The sequence below is a fragment of the Triticum urartu genome, chromosome 3A (genome assembly GCF_056163025.1).
Source record: "Triticum urartu cultivar PI428250 chromosome 3A, HENAU_Tu73, whole genome shotgun sequence".
Lineage (NCBI taxonomy): Eukaryota > Viridiplantae > Streptophyta > Magnoliopsida > Poales > Poaceae > Triticum > Triticum urartu.
The window spans coordinates 658,233,690-658,253,290 of NC_141875.1; positions in this window are offsets into that span (position 1 = coordinate 658,233,690).

Genomic DNA, 19,601 nt, shown 5'->3' on the forward strand with positions numbered 1-19,601 from the left:
TACGAATTTATCTAATTATCCAGTAAACTGAATGTTTACAGATTGCACCCTCATGTTCATGCATTTAATAAATCACAAACTGTGCATCGGATTAAAATGATTTAAATATGAGAAGTGCTTAGAATTTCATCTAGTTTCATAATACCCAACTTTCATGCATGTTTAAAATGTTTAAATGTGCTGTTTGAATTAATTTGCATAAATAGCATGTTAAAATGTTTTATTCCATAACTAATTAACCGTAGCTCCGTTTTTAATAAACTTTATATGTAAATGGGGTAGAAAATGCCTAGTTTAACATGGTGTACTTTATTTTGCTGTTTAACAACTCTAAAATATGGTTTAGGGCAGAACAGTACCAAATCTAAAATATGTACATGTGGATTTTCCGGAATTGTTGTTTGTTGTTCCGGCCTCATTTAAACTTGCCTAGATGTGTAGTTTTATTATGCTTTACCCCTTGCCATGTTTAACAACATTTAATATTGTTGGGTACATAAACGAGAGAGAACTATATAAATGAATGTGGTGTTTCATCAATATGCAACTTGTTGCATATTGAGCTCCACTTAATTTGTAGTGTTGTTTGTTGCACTTGGCCATGCCATGCATCTTTGAACCGGACATGCATCATAATTTTTTGAGCATCATGCCATGTGTATGTGGTGGTTGTTTACTATGTTGTTTGTTTCTTTCCGGGTTGCTTCTCTCGTTAGCTTCGGTTTCGTTCCGGAGTTGTGAGGATTCGTTCGACTACATCCGTTTGTCTTCTTCATGGACTCTTCTTCTTCCTTGCGGGATCTCAGGCAAGATGACCATACCCTTGAAATCACTTCTATCTTTGCTTGCTAGTTGCTCGCTCTTTTGCTATGCTGCGATACCTACCACTTGCTATATCATGTCTCCCATATTGCCATGTCAAGCCTCTAACCACCCTTTTGTTGACCGTGAGAGCTTATGATGGGCTAAGTTGGGACACCCCTGCAGGGTATTATCTTTCGAAAGCCATGCCCGCGGTTATGAGGTAGATAGGAATTTGTTAATGTCCGGTTGTAGAGAACTTGACACTTGACTTAATTAAAATACATCAACCGCGTGTGTAGCCGTGATGGTCTCTTTTCGGCAGAGTCCGGGAAGTGAACACGGTTTGGGTTGTGTATGAACGTAAGTAGTTTCAGGATCACTTCTTGATCACTTCTAGCTTCACGACCGTGCTTTGCCTCTCTTCTCGCTCTTATTTGCGTATGTTAGCCACCATATTTGTTTAGTGCTTGCTGCAGCTCCACCTCATTACCCCATCCTTCCTATAAGCTTAAATAGTCTTGATCTCGCGGGTGTGAGATTGCTGAGTCCTCATGACTCACAGATTCTACCAAAATAGTTGTAGGATCTGACGATGCCAGTGCAGGTGACGCAACCGAGCTCAAGTGGGAGTTTGACGAGGAACGCGGTCGTTACTATGTTTCTTTCCCTGATGATCAGTAGTGGAGCCCAGTTGGGACGATCGGGCATTTAGCAGTTGGGTTGTCTTCTTTCATTTTGGTTCCGTAGTCGGACCTTGAGTGTACTCTGAATGATGTATGTTTAATTTATGCATTGTGTGAAGTGGCGATTGTAAGCCAACTCTTTATCCCATTCTTGTTCATTACATGGGATTGTGTGAAGATGACCCTTCTTGCGACAAAACCTACAATGCGGTTATGCCTCTAAGTCGTGCCTCGACACGTGAGAGATATAGCTGCATCGTGGGTGTTACAGCAGGGCCCATGCATCATTGCCTTTCGGTCGAACCTACGTCCACAATTTTTTGTACGTACTATATCTCCACTGGTCCCCGAACCCAAAATGATGCCTCGTTCCTGTAAAACCAAGCGGCCCACACATATTTAAGGCGTCGGCTCGAACCTGTTTACTACGACGTGGCCCCGCATGCCGTAGTACTCCTACAAACCCTACCGCCGCACTCATCATCGGTTTTCTTCAAGAGGACGAGGGAGAAGCCGATTTGTAGTGGAGGCGCTATCAAAAAAAAGGATCTGTTGTGGAGACCCCTACCCTAGGGTGCCCTAGGTAGCTGCCGCACGCATCATTGTTTTCTCTTTTCTTTATGCTCTTGCGCCCTAGAGTGAAATGATGGTTGCTTCGTCCGTCCAACTTAATGCGGGAAAGGTGGGGCTTTGTGATTTGACCCCTCGTCGCTCATTTTCTACTACTGCGGTGCTATGACCGGGGTGCCTCCAATTCCAACCACTGCTGCGAACTGTAATTTGGTGCATCGCACGTGGAACAAGATGGTGGATGAGCCACATGTCGGCCAAAGGGGTCCTGTTAAGTGTGTCGCCATTTCGTGTGCGGACTGACCCTGCTTGAGTTGCTACGCCAACACGACAGGAGCAGCCTACCACTTGGTTTTTCTCCTTGGTGAATCCCGACTATATTGATCTAAAAAGATACGTGCTGAACTACCCTCTCCGTCTCGATTTTTTTATTTTTAGGCATCTCGGTTTATAGGGCCTGCACGTAGTTCTAGGTCATCCATTTGACTAACTAAATATGAGTTACTATGTCACAAAAAGTATATCATTGGATTCTTAAGCGGATGTAGTTGTATTTAAAAGTCGAGGGCGGGGCTTTTCCTACGCGGTAGGCGGTGGGGCAGTTCCGCCTAGTCGGTTCGACAGAGACGCGAGAAGACGAGGGAGTAGGCTGCTGCAAACGTAGGGCTGTGTGATTTGACAGCGAGTTACTGCTGGACAGGTGGGGCCCCGTGATTTGACTTGTCATTATCATTTTAACTGCGGCGCTACGACCGGCGTGAGTCTCCTAGATTCCTAACCACCTCCATACAGGTGCCTCTCCCAATGCTCCACCATGTAGTAGAGGCTGGCTCTTACATGAGAGCCCACTTCTCCACTTTTTCCTTGCCTCTATTTCCTCCACATATGCAAAAATGCCATGTAAAGTGCACTATTGTACTTACTTTTACTTGCTCCTACATGTGCTTAAGCTTGCCAGATAGGCATAAAGTCTGATGTGGCAAGTTAATCAAGAAGAGAGAGACTAGTTTGGTGACCCAAGGAAGAAACGGTGCTAAGCGCATGTACCTAGGTGAAAAGACAATTTTGAGTCTATAGCTAATTAAATGAAGTAAACTTAGCAACACCATTTCATTGGAAGAGGTCACTCCTTGGCAAATGCAATAAATACACGCGCTTACTAGCACCATTTCTTCCTTGAGTACGAAGAAAGAGATAGAGAGGAGTAACAAAAAATACACTTATAGCCAACCTTGTTGTAGTATGAGTGACTAAGTGATGACTATGTATGACATGCCAACATCAGATAGCCTAACGCACCGTGTTAAATCTCCAAGGGCGCGACCGCGTGAGCGACGTGAAGGTCATGGTAGGCGCGACCATGATACGGGCTGCTGGCAGCCCTTGGATCTAAGATCAAACGGTCGCATGCTAAGTTGCTGAAAATTTGCAGAATAACCCTCCAGGATAGGACATTCACCCATAGGTCTAGAATCACGCCATGCAACCGTTCGATCTCAGATCCAAGGGCTCTCGGAAGCCCGTATCATGGGAGAATGGAAAGCCACTACCCTGCCATTCGCATGCTCGAAGTTCGCTCCTACTCGTCCCCGCACGTCCTTCAATACTACGGCGGTTCGCTCCTAGTTGTCCCGTCCATTCTCATTACGGCAGTTCCACTAATCCTAACCCTCCTCCCAAATCCATGGCGTCCCAAATCTCCATGATCGGCGGTGAGTACAAGGTTAGAACCATCACCGGCGATGAGTTTGACGTCATCTACACCCGTTCTTCCGCGACGGTGAAAGGATGCCTTTCTCGCTTCAGACGCATGTTTGAAAACTCAGATGATGAGTGGGTCGCTGGGCTAGATGTTGAGTACACCACAGTCTTGGGATGAGAGAAGGATCTAAAGGACGAAGAGAGGAAGAAGCCCGCCATGATCGAGGTTTGCGTACATAACGTTTGCTTGGTCTACCACATATGCCATGCCGACGTTGAGTGCCAAGATTTTAAGACCTTCCTCAAGGACAAAACAGTGAAATTCGTTACTGTAGACTTTACGAACGACGAAGAAGTCCTGGGTCGGATAGGCCTCGTTGTAGGCAACCCCTTCGACCTCGAGAAGAATCGGCTGGTGCCCTCTCGTCAGCCTTTAATGCTGACCCTGGTAGGAGCCATGGTTCATCCTTCATACGGTAAACTGGAGAAACCTCCATACATGTTTCATCGTCATGCATGGCAGCGGAATGTACCAGATATAGACCACATCCACTACGCTGCAATGGATGGCTACCTTTGCTTCAATATCTACAAGGGTTGGATGAAGAGCAACAGCCAAGTGTGCGGTTCAAGCAAAGAAGTATCGGCCAAGAGGAATAGGGACAAGGACGAAGTCGAGGACGTGGACGAGGACTTCGAGTAAGGTGGCAGTGTCGTTGCTCATGGTGGTTCTAAACTTCTAATGCAGTGTCTACCAGATTAGTTGCATAGTTTAATTTCAGGTGTGCTTAGTTTAATTTGAGGGGTGTGTTGTGCTGAGCCCCCAGCAGAACTATGTTATGTTTCTTCTCGTTACTTTAACTCTTTAGTATGTACATACTACTAGTATTTCTTTAATTGAATTTAGCACCCCAATTAAGCACGTACTAGCTTTTTTAATAGTACTATATGCATAATTTGGCGACGAGCGCTCTCTATATGTACCACCTTTTTTTATTTCAGTTTTTGCTCCATGGCACAATCCATCGATAGTACTACTGTACAAAAGTATACATTTTTTAAAAGCCTAGAGTACTGTTCATCACATATGTAGCCAGTTAAATTCTCAACCTAGAACGACGTGCATGCCATGTAGTAAACCGATACGGAGGAAGTATAGTAAAAATGAGGTGATTTTACCGAGCGATCGGCGGGGGAGCATGGCCTGTCATGCGGTCCCACGTGTCATGATGTACCAAGGCGATGCGCGTGTCCCTCTTCAGGCAGAAGTGATACTAGTACGTGGTTTGAGATGATGGTGAACGGAAGTGTGAAATAAGGGTTGGTTCATCCGTCTGGGAAAGTACGGCATTGTGATTTGACGTCTCATTGCTCATTACTACTACTGGGCCGGTACAACAGGGGTGCGTCCCCCCTGCTGTCCTGCACTGTTATTTGGTGCTTGACACGTCGACCCGGTTGCTATATGTCCCACATGTCGGCGACAGGAAGTACAGAATTCATGAAAGGGAGCGTCGACGGAGGAGTATACTGCTACAGAATTCATGAAAGGGAGCGACTTAGTTTTGGAAAAATCTGTTTTTACGGAGTACGTACCCACTACGGTTTATAGGGCTCATCTAAAAAACATTCGTTTTTCCGTTTGATAAGTCTCAATTCTACTATACTAGTAGTAGTACCATTACATGTTGGATTTCGAGGTGCGTTAGATCACCCGACGCAAGCAGTGCCAAGAGGAAACTAACCAATGCATGTACAAGCTCATGGAAATTTAGTGGTACTTCATGCATTCATTCTAATTAATGCCTCGGTAAACACAACTTCTTGAGAAAAACGAGCGTACTAATTACTTGTGCAAACTACGAAATTAATTTGACCACTCACCGTCTACCTTGGTTGGAGAGATTTTGAAATTGAGCCATAAACTGGAAAGGAGGGAGTAGTAACTTTTGTCTCGATTACTATTTGTGGCCTTGTATAGATGCAAAATGTATTTTTTATAGTGGCCTTGTATAAGTAAATGGAGGGAGTACTAACCAAAGTACGTAGTAGGGACGAGGAGTAAACGGAGGGAGTAGTAAAATTTTCTCCTCGTGCTGCGAGCCACCGCGCGCGTGGGCGAGGGAGCAAGCTTCTCCTCATCCTGCGAGCCACCGCGCCCGTGGGCGGGGGAGATGGCATACTAAGCAAGCTTCTCCTCGTTCTGCGAGTGGACGGGACACATCAAAAGTACTCCAGTGTATAGAGCCTTGCCTCTAAGGTAGGCCCCACATGGTTTGCCTCTTTTTTAACATAACACGTCAAGTCGCAATTTGTTTGTTCACCCGTGGTAGACGGTCCTCCCTCCACCAAGTCGAAAACCAGTACACGTGCCAAATTACCACGTGGGCTGCCTTTTTCGTACAGGAATGAGCTCCACCATGTACCCGCGCGGGTGTGGTTGGGAAAGAGACGGGAGTACGTGCGCCGTGCGTGCACCTCTTCTCTTCGTGCACGTCCCCCACCTACGTGGGTGTGTGTGAGAGAGATACAAACCTAGACATAATGCGCCGTCCATCCCCATGCCTCCGCCCAGTCCGACCACCAGTCACCACCACGCCCCACTCCTCCTCGCCTTATCTCTCATCTTTCTCCCTCCATTTTTATATACAAGGGGCCACTATCAAAATTACAATTTGCAGATATACAAGGCCACTAACATTAATCGATGCAATATTAATGGTGTTTTCCTCGTGGTACTAGCAAAGGAGGACATTAATTATCCCTTGCATGCATGCGGGAGTTTGTAAAAAAATGCATCTTGATGTTCCGTGCAATGCACGGGCATCTTGCTAGTCCATGAAAACAACACATGGCAAAATTCCATGGCGAACGAGGGATTTGAATCTGTTGGGAGGGGCTATTTGGATCTTTCCCGGGGTAGCCAAAATATTGGCGACTACTTCGCCATGGCCGGCACCGGCTCGAGTTCATCCTAAGATTGCCCTCTTCTGTAGAGCCCATGCGGGGTCGACGAAGGTCCTTGCAACAAAAGGATCCGGCAAGACACCTGTTGTGTACGCCGGCGTCGCCTCCGCGGTGGCCTTCACGGGACCCAAGCGGCGGCGGCCTCCCGTGTTCTACTTCTCCTCGATGATGGCGGCGGATACGGAGGCGCTGGCCACCGACTGGCAGCTCTCCGCGCACCTGGCTTCTGTCGCTGCTTGCATGGCGCGGCGCCGGCATGGGAGTCTCGGCCACAGAAACGGGAGACGCGGTACGAGGCGGCGGCGTGGACGGCAGCAACGACGCCCGTGTGTCGCTCCTCGTCGAGCTGGCCTGGAGCGGCGAGTTGCTGAACCGCGCGCCGGCTTGGGGCGGCAACTGGCTCCGTCGGGCGAGGGGAGGGAGGTGGATCAGCGAGCTGCATAGCTCATATCCGGCGGGCTACCCAGCCGGCTTGGATGCGGAATAACTACTCTTCGTAAGCCATTGTAAGAGTGGACAAAATGGTGGAGGAGATAGGGGAGCGGCGGAGGTGTGCGATTCTTGGCTGGCGTTTGGCCTCGTTTAAATAGGAGATTAAATAGATGGCGCGGCCGGCGTTGCGTTTAATGCTGGCCCGGTCATGAACGGACGTGTGTCCAGAGTGGGTTTCTCGGCTTCCACACGGGCGGGTTTCATGGAGGCATTTGAATGCGGCATGGAGGCGCGTTCAGCCGGGCGTGCCGCGAGTGGCGCCCTCGACTCTGACCTAGGACACCGCGCCGTTCTTCCACTGACGTGTGGGCTCTTTGGGTGCATGGCCTACATGTCAGTGACCCAACGCAGGCAGCGCACAACAGAGGAACCTTTGGTGGGCCAGGGCGGTCAGAAGCGGGCATTTCATAAACCGATGATTGTTCATTGAGTGTGACGTCGTCTTTTTCATGTAGATAAGCTTACTATGTTGATAGCCCGTTTGATACGTTGTGATTCATAAAGACCGCTGCAAACATCAATGTTCTGCTTATCACAGATAAGTTTGATTAATACCCGTAACAATCCATGTCCTTAACAAAGGGCGCATGCACGTATAGGTTGAACGTGTGTCTTGCGTCGTGTGCTGTGTGCATGCAGGCGTGCGAGTGTTGCGTGCGTGCAAGGGTACGTTTCAGTGTTGCATGCATGGGTGCGTACGTGCGTGTGTTCGTGAGTGCATGTGTACGTGTCAGTGTTGCACGCCAGCATGCGTGCGTGTGTACGCGTCAGTGTTGCATGCCTACATGCGTGCGTGTCTTGCGTGCGTGCATGTGCACGTGTGGGGTGAGGCTACACGTCAGTCGATTGACTTTTTCATCTCTGGTCATTAGATTTTCCAGCCGTTGGATACGAAATCAAGGGCCTCCAGTTTATCATCAAACTCCACCTCCCGGAGCCGCCAGCCACCACCGGCCGAACCGCCAGCCCCCGCTGCCCGCGCCCGGCCCGCCCTCCCCAAAACCACTCCCCACTGCCGGTCCGCCGCCGCACCGGCCATCCCTCTAGCCCCCCCCCCCCCCCCCCCCGCCGAGCTTTTTCTCCGGGGATCCCCACCCCACCGCCCAATGAACGCCCCCAACCGCCGGTGACTGCCAACCAGAGGTCTCACGACTTCGAATACCCACCGACCACTAATTTATTACCATTTCTGTCCTTCATATACGCGCTGACGGGTGGGCCCTATGGTAATGTGTGCTGCTGAGTGTGGACCGTTTGACTGGTCAATTGATCGTGTTATCAACAAATTACGGAGCTGTATGGTAAGCCAGTGACCGTACGATCACCCTAAAATGTACTCCTATTTTATTAACATAGTACAGACTCAAACTACCATTTCTTTCTTTCATATACGGGCTGACAGGTGGGCCCCACGGTTATGCACCCCGATGGTGCAACACTAGTTGCGCTGTGTGGAACGTTTGACTGGTCAATTGATTGTGTCATCAACAAAATACGGAGTTGTACGGGTGAGCCAGTGACCGTATAATCATGATATGTATTTGTTTAACACGGTACAGACGCAAGGGCTCATATATACGTGCAAGCGCTCACCGCTATAAGCGCACACACGCGAACCCGACCCCTATGAGCACCTTTGAGAGAGTGGGCCAGCATATATGATCTTGAGATTTTACGAAGTCACCATAGGTGCCTCGTAGTCGAGTGGAACATCTCCTCCCACTGAACGTACGTCGCCGAAAAATACTGAAATTAACACAAGATAAATGCGAGCACCGGGACTTTAACCTTGGTGGGCTCAAGAAACCACTGTCCTCTAACCATCCAACCACATGTTGGTTAGCACGACAAAATGTATGCGGTGACCGTGATGAGCTTATTCTGAAGTCCAGTGACCATATCATGCTTTCGCTTCAAATACAATGACCGTAAGTGTCGTCAACAAAATACGGAGTACGCATCAAATGCAATGTCCGTCAGTGTCATCAACAAAATATGGAGACGTATCGTGAACTAGATACCGTTGTACTATTGTATATGCTTATTCTCTTAGTGGCCGATTGTGTGTGTGGTGTGGTGGGCACATCATTTCTAGTTGTGGTGGGTCAACATGAAGACTCATGGGTTGGTTCCATCCTGCGCCACATATAGGTTGGACCGAGACGTGTTATACGAAGACCCATGTGGAGGACTCTGCATACAACACGAAGCTACCAGAGTCGCGGAGGACTCTATCCCCACTGGTGATAAGCCGACTATATATGATTTGTAACCCTAGGCCCTTAGTATGTTATACAAGCTTGGGGGCTAGTTCGTCGATAGTATCCACACACGCACAATGCCTGGTATTCACGTGTACTTTGTACACACCCCTATCACTAATATACAGTACCAGGAGTAGGCTCTTTCTTCAACTGCAATTGAATTCTAGCATGTGCATGTGTTTATTTCATATTATCGATCCATAGAGTGAGAGCGGTTTGAAATACAGGCAATGGGTGCTTTTGCAATTCATATATAAACATTAATTAGTGCACTCCATGTTGTTAGTGTGAAGAACTTCATACATTTGTCACTTGCATGGATACATTCCAAATTGCTAGCTATGAAATAGAATACATGTCGAATTCAACATAAAGGGGGTTTCGAAGATTCGAATCATAGGAAGTGCATTCATCTATTTGAACCCGAGATAATGGCATTTGTAAATCAGATGTAAAAGGGGGCATCAATCTTTGTTGTGAGTTTGAACATGCTATATATATTCATACGCATATCTAACTTTTTTTTGCAACCAAGGAGATTATATCTGGAACCATGCATGAACTGAGGTAAGTTGCATATTTTTTAATATATACTCGTGTACAATGTATATTCAAATGTACCCCCTCCATTCCAAAATAATCGTAGCTTTAGAATTTTCAAGAGTAAAGATTTGTGAAGTTTGACAAATCCTGAAAGTTCAATTCAAGAGAACCAAAAACGTTAATGCTTCTGCTCCCAAATATTGAACGAAGCGCCAAATAGGCCTCTGGTCACCCGAAACCGCGCGAGACTAATGTTTTGGTGGTAGGAAATTACTGTCCTGACTCTGGCCCGTGTAGCCTATCGGCCCGATGTCCAAAGGTCTAAACCGGGGTAGGTTTGTAACTTCACCAAGATGCCAGAGAAGCATTCATACGCCGTGGGCGCCTACCCATGCGCTCGGCCGAAATCTATCCCGCCCACATTTGGGACACCTAACATGACTGTCCTACCCCCAACCCGCAATTTATCCGAAATTTTAGATGGGGGGAAAGTTTGTAACTTTCCCCAAATTTCAAACAAGCGCGTCTCAAACCGAAACATTGTTCCCCCTTAGTTCCCCGCCTCCCTCCGTTTCCCCATTCATACTCCGTGGGCGCGAAAACGCCCTCTCCACCAGCCGCAAAACCCCAGTCTCCTCCGTCCTCCACCCCATAGCGGCCAATCCACCGCCGCCCTCCTCCATCACGCCGGAGCCGGTACCCCGACGTCGTCGTCCAACGCAACCGCAACCGCAATGCCCTCAAGGACTTAGCAGCTGAAGCCGAGGCAGAGCTGCCTCCACGACGCCGACGCCGACGTGCGCTGTACCAGAACCACTCCGACCACGCCGTCCTACGCCTCACTGCTGCGGCTCCACTGTCGCAACCGTCCACCGCACCGGAGCTGTTCCCGCTACGCCATCGTTCACCGCCTCGGATCTGCTTCCCCGCCGCCGACAGACGGCCACCGCACCACACTCAACAACTTGGCCATGGGTTCGTCCAAGGCTGCACCGTCCTCCACAACTTCTGGTCTCTGGCGAACAACAAGATCGTCGGAAAAACAGAAGGAGGACACAGCACTGCCAGCAGAAAGAGGTACTCCTCTTCCCATATTCGTGCAAATCTTACGTCTCCGCTCACACCGTATTCATCCCACAAAAGAAACTAGTTGAGCGCTTCTTACTGCATCTTCTTCGTGATACTAAATGCACAAGGTTTCCTCCCTTTTACTTTTTCACCTTTGCTAGAGGTCAGTAGCCCGCCTGGATTTCAATTCAGGGTCAGTCGAACCGCAACTAAAAGAAGCAGCACCCGCTTAGGCGCGCGGAGCACCTAGTCCGCCTACTCCCCGGGGAGCGGGGTGTGGGGCGCAGGAGCTGCTTGCGCCCGATCTGGAGGTCGGCGGGGCTTGAATGGATGGCGGGGGGGGCGGTGCCAAGCACGGCGGTGCGGTGAGGTCGAGGGGAGGGTGCAGGCAGGGGAGGAATACTGGGCCGGTGGTCGCTGGTGTTTCGAGGAAGATCGTCAACACTGACTGGCTGGAGGTAGATGAAGGCGATCTGCCCGTTCTTTGTACATCGGACGGTGCAGAAAAAATGGACTGACCTATTTGCTTTCAGTTGACTGTTATTTTCATAGAATCCTGTAGTAATTTAGTGTGCCATGCATGTTGTAGAGCTATCATATGTCTCCCGTCATTTATTTCTCACCGACCTGCTATCTGCTACCTTTACACTGTACTAATTGTGCACACACTTCACCCATACTCACATTATTGTTTTTTATGCATGGGTATTTCAGACTCTGACGCAGTGTTGATGAATGCAGAAAAGAAAAGACAGAAGTCGCTCCAGTGTAATTCGAAGATAAGCACTAAGCGTTCCAGCGCTCTAACAGGTGCAGTGTCAGCAGTTGGAGACAATAAACGTAGCTCTGCAGTTGATGATCTCAATTGCCACACACAACCATCCCAGGTGCTTACTTTAACTTCGTGCTGTCAAATGTGGTTGCATGTTTCATATGGTGTCTAGCTTGTATTGCTTCCAATTTGGTTAAATTGCATCTGCTTACGTTACACATTATACCTTTGATAATCACATGCCTTCCTGTTTTCGATACATACTACATATGTCTATTAACCATGTTCGTACATCAAACTAATGCTCTTTTGTATTCCTCGTCAATCACTTATGATGAGACAGTCACCCGGGTGGGTTACTGTGAGACCCCATACTCGTTTAAAGAGTGCAGTGTCATCCTCCCCACATGATTCTCAAGAAACAGCAAGGCTAAATGAAGATAGTCAACGTAGCTCTCTAGTTGATCACCGCAATTCCCCCACACCACCATCGCAGGTGCTTGCTCTTACTTGGCAGTGTGATATGTGGTTGCATGTTGCATATGGTGTCGTACCTTGTAATGCTTCTAATTAGGGTAAATTGCATCTGCTTAGTTAACACATTGTACCTGTGAATATGACATGCCTTCCTGTTTTCGGTACATACTACGTCTTTCTATTAACCATGTTCTTACATCAAACTACTTTTCTTGTGTATCCCTCATCAATTCTCCTAATTTGTTAAATTGCATCTCCTTAGCTTACACATTATACATGTGAATATGACACGCCTTCCTGTTTTTGGAACATACTACATCTGCCTATCACACCATGTTCTTACATCAAACTACTGTTCTTGTGTATCCTGCGTCTATCGCTTATGATGAGACAGTCACGCGCATTGGTTAATATGAGACGCAATACTCTTATAAAGAATGCAATTTCATCCTCTCCACATGATTCTCAAGAAATAGCAAGCCTAGATGAAGATATTGAACGTAGCTCTGTACCTGAAGACCGCACTTCCCCTACACCACCATCACAGGTGCTTGCTCTAACTTTGCAGTGTGATATGTGGTTGCATGTTGCATACGGTGTCTAGCTTGTAATGCTTCTAATTAGGGTAAATTGCATCTGCTTAGTTTAGACACTATACCTGTGAATATAACATGCCTTCCTATTTTTGGTACACACTACATCTATGTGTTAACCTTGTTCTTACATGAAACTACCTCTCTTATGTATCCTACATCAATCACTTATGATGAGTCACCTTTATTCATTGCATATTGCATACTATTTCTAGCCTGTTGCCATGTATTGCTTCTAATTTGGTCAAATACATTTGTTAGGGCACCCTTTTAATTTGACAGAGTGATATTGGTTTCATCTTTCATATGGTTTCTAGCTTGCATCGATTCTAACAAGTTCAAGCACCTTGTGCTTAGTTTACACTTTATACATCATACATGTCAATATGTCATGCCGTCCTGTTTTTCATACATATTCCATCCTCCTATCATGCGGCTGCCTTACATGAAAGTGGTGTTCGTCAGTATCATGCATCAATGAGTTCTGAAGAGCTAATTTTATTCCTTTTTCTTGTGGGTTTGACTTGACAAGGAAAAATCAAGAAAGAGGAAGGAAAAGAGTAAGGAAGGCGATGATGGTGGTCCTCTGCAGCAACGTAAACGGAGCATCTGTACTGATTCTCCTTGTAGTGATAGTGCATTACAAGGTCCAAGTCTCCGCTCCCCTACTCCACCATCCAAGGTGCTTGCTCTAACTTGGCAGTGTGATATCCGGTTGCATGTTTCATATGGTGTCTAGCTCGTATTGCTCCTAATTAGTGTAAACTGCATCTGCTTAGCTTACACATGATACATGTGAATATGACACGCTTTCCTGTTTTTGGTACATACTATATCTGTCTATCACACCATGTTCTTACATGAAACTACTCTTCTTGTGTATCCTGCATCAGTCACTTATGATGGGACACCTTTAAGTTGGCAGTGTGATATTGGTTTGCGTCTTGAATATGATTTCTAGCATGTATTGCTTCTAGTTTGATGAACGCCACCTATGACGAGACAGTTTTAACTTGGCAGAGTGATATTGATTGCACCTTCCATATGGTGTCTTGCAGTGTTTCTAATCCCTTTTTCTTATTGGTTTGACTTCACAAGGCAAAATCAAGAAAGAGGAAGGAAATTAGTCCGGCAGTGGATGATGGTGGTCCTCTGCAGCAACGTAAACGGAGCATCTGTACCGATTCTCCTTGTACTGATAGTGCATTACAAGGTCCAAGTCTCCGCTCCCCTACTCCACCATCCAAGGTGCTTGCTCTAACTTGGCAGTGTGATATCTGGTTGCATGTTGCATATGGTGTCTAGCTCGTATTGCTCCTAATTAGTGTAAACTGCATCTGCTTAGCTTACACATGATACATGTGAATATGACATGCTTTCCTGTTTTTGGTACATACTATATCTGTCTATCACACCATGTTCTTACATGAAACTAATCTTCTTGTGTATCCTGCATCAGTCACTTATGATGGGACACCTTTAAGTTGGCAGTGTGATATTGGTTTGCGTCTTGAATATGATTTCTAGCATGTATTGCTTCTAGTTTGATGAACGCCACCTATGACGAGACAGTTTTAACTTGGCAGAGTGATATTGATTGCACCTTCCATATGGTGTCTTGCAGTGTTTCTAATCCCTTTTTCTTATCGGTTTGACTTCACAAGGCAAAATTAAGAAAGAGGAAGGAAATTAGTCCGGCAGTGGATGATGGTGGTCCTTCGGAGCAACTCAAACAGGGGGTCTCTATAGATTCTACTCCGCCATCCTCCCAACAAGATTCGCAAGACAACACAAGGCTGGACAGTCAATGTAGCTGTGTAGATGATGACTCCCCTACTCCACCATCACAAGTGCTTACTCTAACTTGACACTATTATATGTGGTTGCATGTTGCGTATGATGTCTAGCTTGTATTGCTTCTAACTTGAATTGCATCTGCTTACTTTACACATAATGCCTGTGAATATGACACGTGTTTCTATTTCTAGAACATACATGTACATGATGAGCACATCTCCCCTACTCCACCATCACCGGTGCTTGCTCTTACTTGGAACTGTTATACGTGGTTGCATTTTTCGTATGATGTCTAGTTTGTATTGCTTCTGATTATGTTGAATTGCATCTGCGTAGCTTACAACTTATACCTGCAATGATTACTTACCCATAAGACACGCTATCGTACGTGTGAATATGAAACGTTGTCTTTTTTTATATATATTCCATCCTCCTATCCTGCGCTTGCCTTACATCAAAGTAGTGTTCGTCTGTATCATGCATCAACCAGTTATGCAAAGCTAATTTTATTCATCTTCTTGTGGTTTTGACTTCATAAGGCAATATCAGAAAATAGGAAGGAAAAGAGTAAGTTAGGGGATGTTGGTGGTCCTCCGCACCGACGCAAACAGAGACTCTCTAGATTTGCCACTGCTACTGCTAATGAAGTTGAAGTCCCAAGTCTACATGGTGAGTTCATCTCCCGTACTCCACCATCGCAGGTGCTTGCTCTAAGTTGACAGTGTGATAATTGGTTTCATGTTGCATATGTTGTCTAGCCTGTATTTCTTCTATTTTGATTAAATTGCACCTGCTGAGTTTATACGTTATACATGTGCATATGACATGGCTTTCTGTGTCTAGAATACACTTCATCTATCTATAATACCATGTTCTTACATCAAAGTACTGTTGTTGTGTATCCCGCATCAGTCACTCATGATTGGACGCTTTTAACATGGCAGTTTGATAGTGGTTGCATCTTGCATTGATTTCTACGTTGTACTGCTTCTAATTTTTCGAATTACCACTTATGACAAGACACTTTTAACTTGGCAGAGTAATATTGGTTGCATCTTTCATATGGTGTCTAGCTTGCATTACTTCTATTTTCTTGAAAATCCTTCTGCTTAGTTTGCACATCGTAGCTATGAATATGTCATGTTGTCCTGTTTTTCTTACATATTCCATCCTCATACGGTTGTCTTACATCATAGTATTGCTCGCCTGTATCATGCATCAATGAGTTCTGAAGAGTGATTTTATTCTTTTGTGTTGTGGGTACAGCTTGACATGGCAAAGTCAAAAAAGAGCAAGGAAAATAATATAGTAGGGAGTGATGTTACTCGTCCGGTGAAACGGAAAAGGTTCTGCCGTCGAGATTCTGCTGGTACTTATAGTGCAGTAGAAGGTCCAAGTCCACCGGCTAAATCTACAAACACAATATCACCTGCTCCACCAGCTGCAGCATCCGCTTCAACTGTACCAGCATCTCAACCAGTTACTCGTTCGTTTGCTCCGGAACTGGCCAGTTCCCAAGCTGCCTTCACACCTAACACTACTTCCGAAGCACTGCTGACACAACAGGACTTGGCAAGATTAGATGAACCTCATGAGCATCAACACCAAGATGGTACCTGACCGAGTCAAGTTGCAGTTGCATGCTCCTTTATATGTACTCTCACGGTTTGATGTACACTAACACTTTCCATATTCGTTGTTGAACTAGCACCACGACGCAAGCGGAAACAGACATGAGGGATAATGCTTGACAGATTAACAAAATCTAAAGGAGGAAGAATGGAGATCCATTTTGAGGCAGGTTTAAAAAGGCCACATGATGCTACAGAGTCAGCCAAGTTAGTATCAGAGGCAGCCGTTGCCGTTAGGTGTCATGCACGTATCCTCCCAACGTGGATCCAGTACAGGAATGAGAAAGACAATACCCAGTTTCACACCTTCCTTGACCATTTATCCATAAGTAATGTTATTCATCGCAATTAGTAATATTGTCTTGCTCTGTCCCATACTTTCTAGCTTCCTCCTAATAAGACTCACATTCTTTTTTCAACAGATGAGGTTCAAGTTGGATCCGAAAGATGATGCAACTAGACAAGCATGCACTCATGTTTTTCAGTCTGCTCTGCGACAGTATCGGTACCACCTTAGAAAATCTCACTTTGAAGGCAAGGCTAACAATGAAATCGCCCAAACATCTCCAGTGGAATATATTACAGATGAAGACTGGACAGCCCTTGTTAAACACCGGTCTGATCCAAAGTATCAGGTAGGCTATATGTATTTGATCAGACCACATATTGAACTTGTATTTATTTATGTGCCTTACAAGTGTATCTTCTTCTAGGCTAACTGTTTGAAGAACAAAACCAACCGTTCTAAAGTGAAATTCCAACAGACCACAGGATCTCGTAGCTATATTGCACACTGCGAGGCTCTTGTAAATAGCTGCTACTTCCTTCTTTTTTTGTGCCATATTATCGTATCTATATTGACTTGTTCCAAATACAGAGGAAATCCTGTGCGGACCAAAAAGAACCTGAACCGAATGTAGTGCAAATCTTCAAGGATTGCCACACTAGCAAGATGAAGGGCATGAGCACACTGGTTCAAGCTGCTATTGTAAGTCCTTACTCCTCCTGCCTTGAACTGATTGGTACTGTGATGTGTTCATTTAACTACTTGGTTTGCAGCCAATGTCAGTTACTCTGTTCACTTTTATTCACAGTTGTCCTAACGTATCATTTCACCTTACATGGTTTAAAAGAGATGAAGCATATTCTTTTGGTCTTGATCTGTAATCTAGTTGTTATGTTCACGTGCGCACACAATGATAAAATAGCATGTTTGTTTTATATCTGTTTGCCCATGATATGAATGATGTCATACTGTGTTCATCCTACTTTAAACCATGTCTCTTTATCCTTAGATGTCAACGAATGTGAGGAAATAGACAATACAGTAGGCATGCTACATGGACATATGTTCTGAAAGTGATTTTATTATGTAGTTGGCACTACAATACATGCTAATGTATTACAGTAGTTCACCAAAATAAGTTATGTATAAATGTTTAACCTACTTTGTTTGTTTTTGTCTCATTAGTAACTTATCTGATACACTAATCTACAAGTTCAAACTTTCAGGAAGCTATGGAACAAATGATTGAACAGCCACAACCACCTGAAGGTGACGAGGCTACTACAGGCACAATGTCACCTCTTGCTGTAGTGTGTCAGTATCTCTCCGCTAACGGTGCAAAAAGCACCATCCTGCGTAATTCTGGGTTGGTTGTCAAGGTAACCTCGTCCAAATCGCCTACTGAACAAAATCTTCCTGCTAGACAGAGTGATATATCTGTGCTCCAGACACAAGTCCAATCCCTAATGGACGTTGTTTCGGAAACAAGAATAGTGGTTGAGAAATGTCGTCAAGATATGAATGGTTTTGAAACCAGACTATCAGACATTCGCTTCGTTGTTCAAGAGCAATGGCGGAAAAAAGGTGGAGATCGTGCTGCTCCATCAGATTCTACAGCCTGAAACATTAGTACTCGGGTCAAATGATCTGTGCTTCTATACATCTGATGGTGCTTTTATCTGGAAGGACTATAAACTTTATGCCAACAGGCCTTTTGGTGTATGGTTGGAATTTATTTTGTTGTGATACATTTATGATGCTGCCTCAGGCTGCAGTAATTACGACGCTATTTTTGTATAGTGTAGGTTTATCTTAGTAATGTAATCGGCCGAAAGCTTCCTAGGAGCCCAACAAGCCAACATTCGTCGGGCCCATTCCAATTGGGCTAAAAACTATTATGAGCTGAAATTGGCATGTAGCCCACTAAAAATATCTGGGCCTAAATCAGCATAAGCTTTCATACTTTTCTGGTAGGCCTGTGCCCATAGTGGGCCTTTAACAGGCCTAAACATAATCTGGGCCCTCAGTAAAAATAGGCCATTTACAGGTGTAAATATATCGAGCCCATAAAATACATGGGCCTTTAATAGACCGAAAGTGAGATTGGGCCCTGATTGTACCAAATAACCCACTGGACTTTAACAGGCCGAAATTCGGACGGGCCGTAAATGCGCCGACCTAATACATGGGCCTTTAACAGGCCGGAACTTCGGTCCGGCTAGATTATCGTCATTTCTATATGGGCCGTTAATGGGCCCGAAATGACATTGGGCCACATATGGCCCATGGTTTACGTCCGGCTTTAACAGGCCGAAAATGACAACAGGCCAAAAGTGGCCCAAAGCTATAGTGGGCCTCTAACAGGCCGAATGTTAAACATGGCCGAATATGACCCAAATCCTTCACGGTCGTTTATGGGCCGAAAGTTTTGATGGCCTGTAAATGGGCCCAAGTGAAGCCGGACCTTTAACAGGCCGGAAATACACCGGGCCGTAATTTGGCCCAATTACTTAGCGGACTATTAACGGGCCAGAAGTGACCATGGGCCGCGTTGATGACAAGTTTAGGACAGGCCGTTGACGGGCCGATTTGACAGAGAATGTTGGGCCTTTAGCTGGGCCGGCCCATTATGGTCGGCAGAATCTTGTGGGCCTTTAGCTTGCCCGACCCATTATGGTCCGCAAAATCTTGTGGGCCTTTAGCTGGGCCGGCCCATTATGGTCTGCAAAATCGTGTGGGCCTTTAGTTGGGCTGGCCCATTATGGTCCGCTAAATTTTGTGGGCCTTTAGCTGGGCCGGCCCATTATGGTCCGCTAAATCTTATGGGCCTTCGGTTGGGCCGGCCCATTTAATCTTTGTGGGCCACTTTTGGGCCGGTCCACGTGTCAACATATCATAGGCCCATCTCGCCCGTTGGATCCGTCAGCCAATGAGAATTTTACACGTGGAAAAT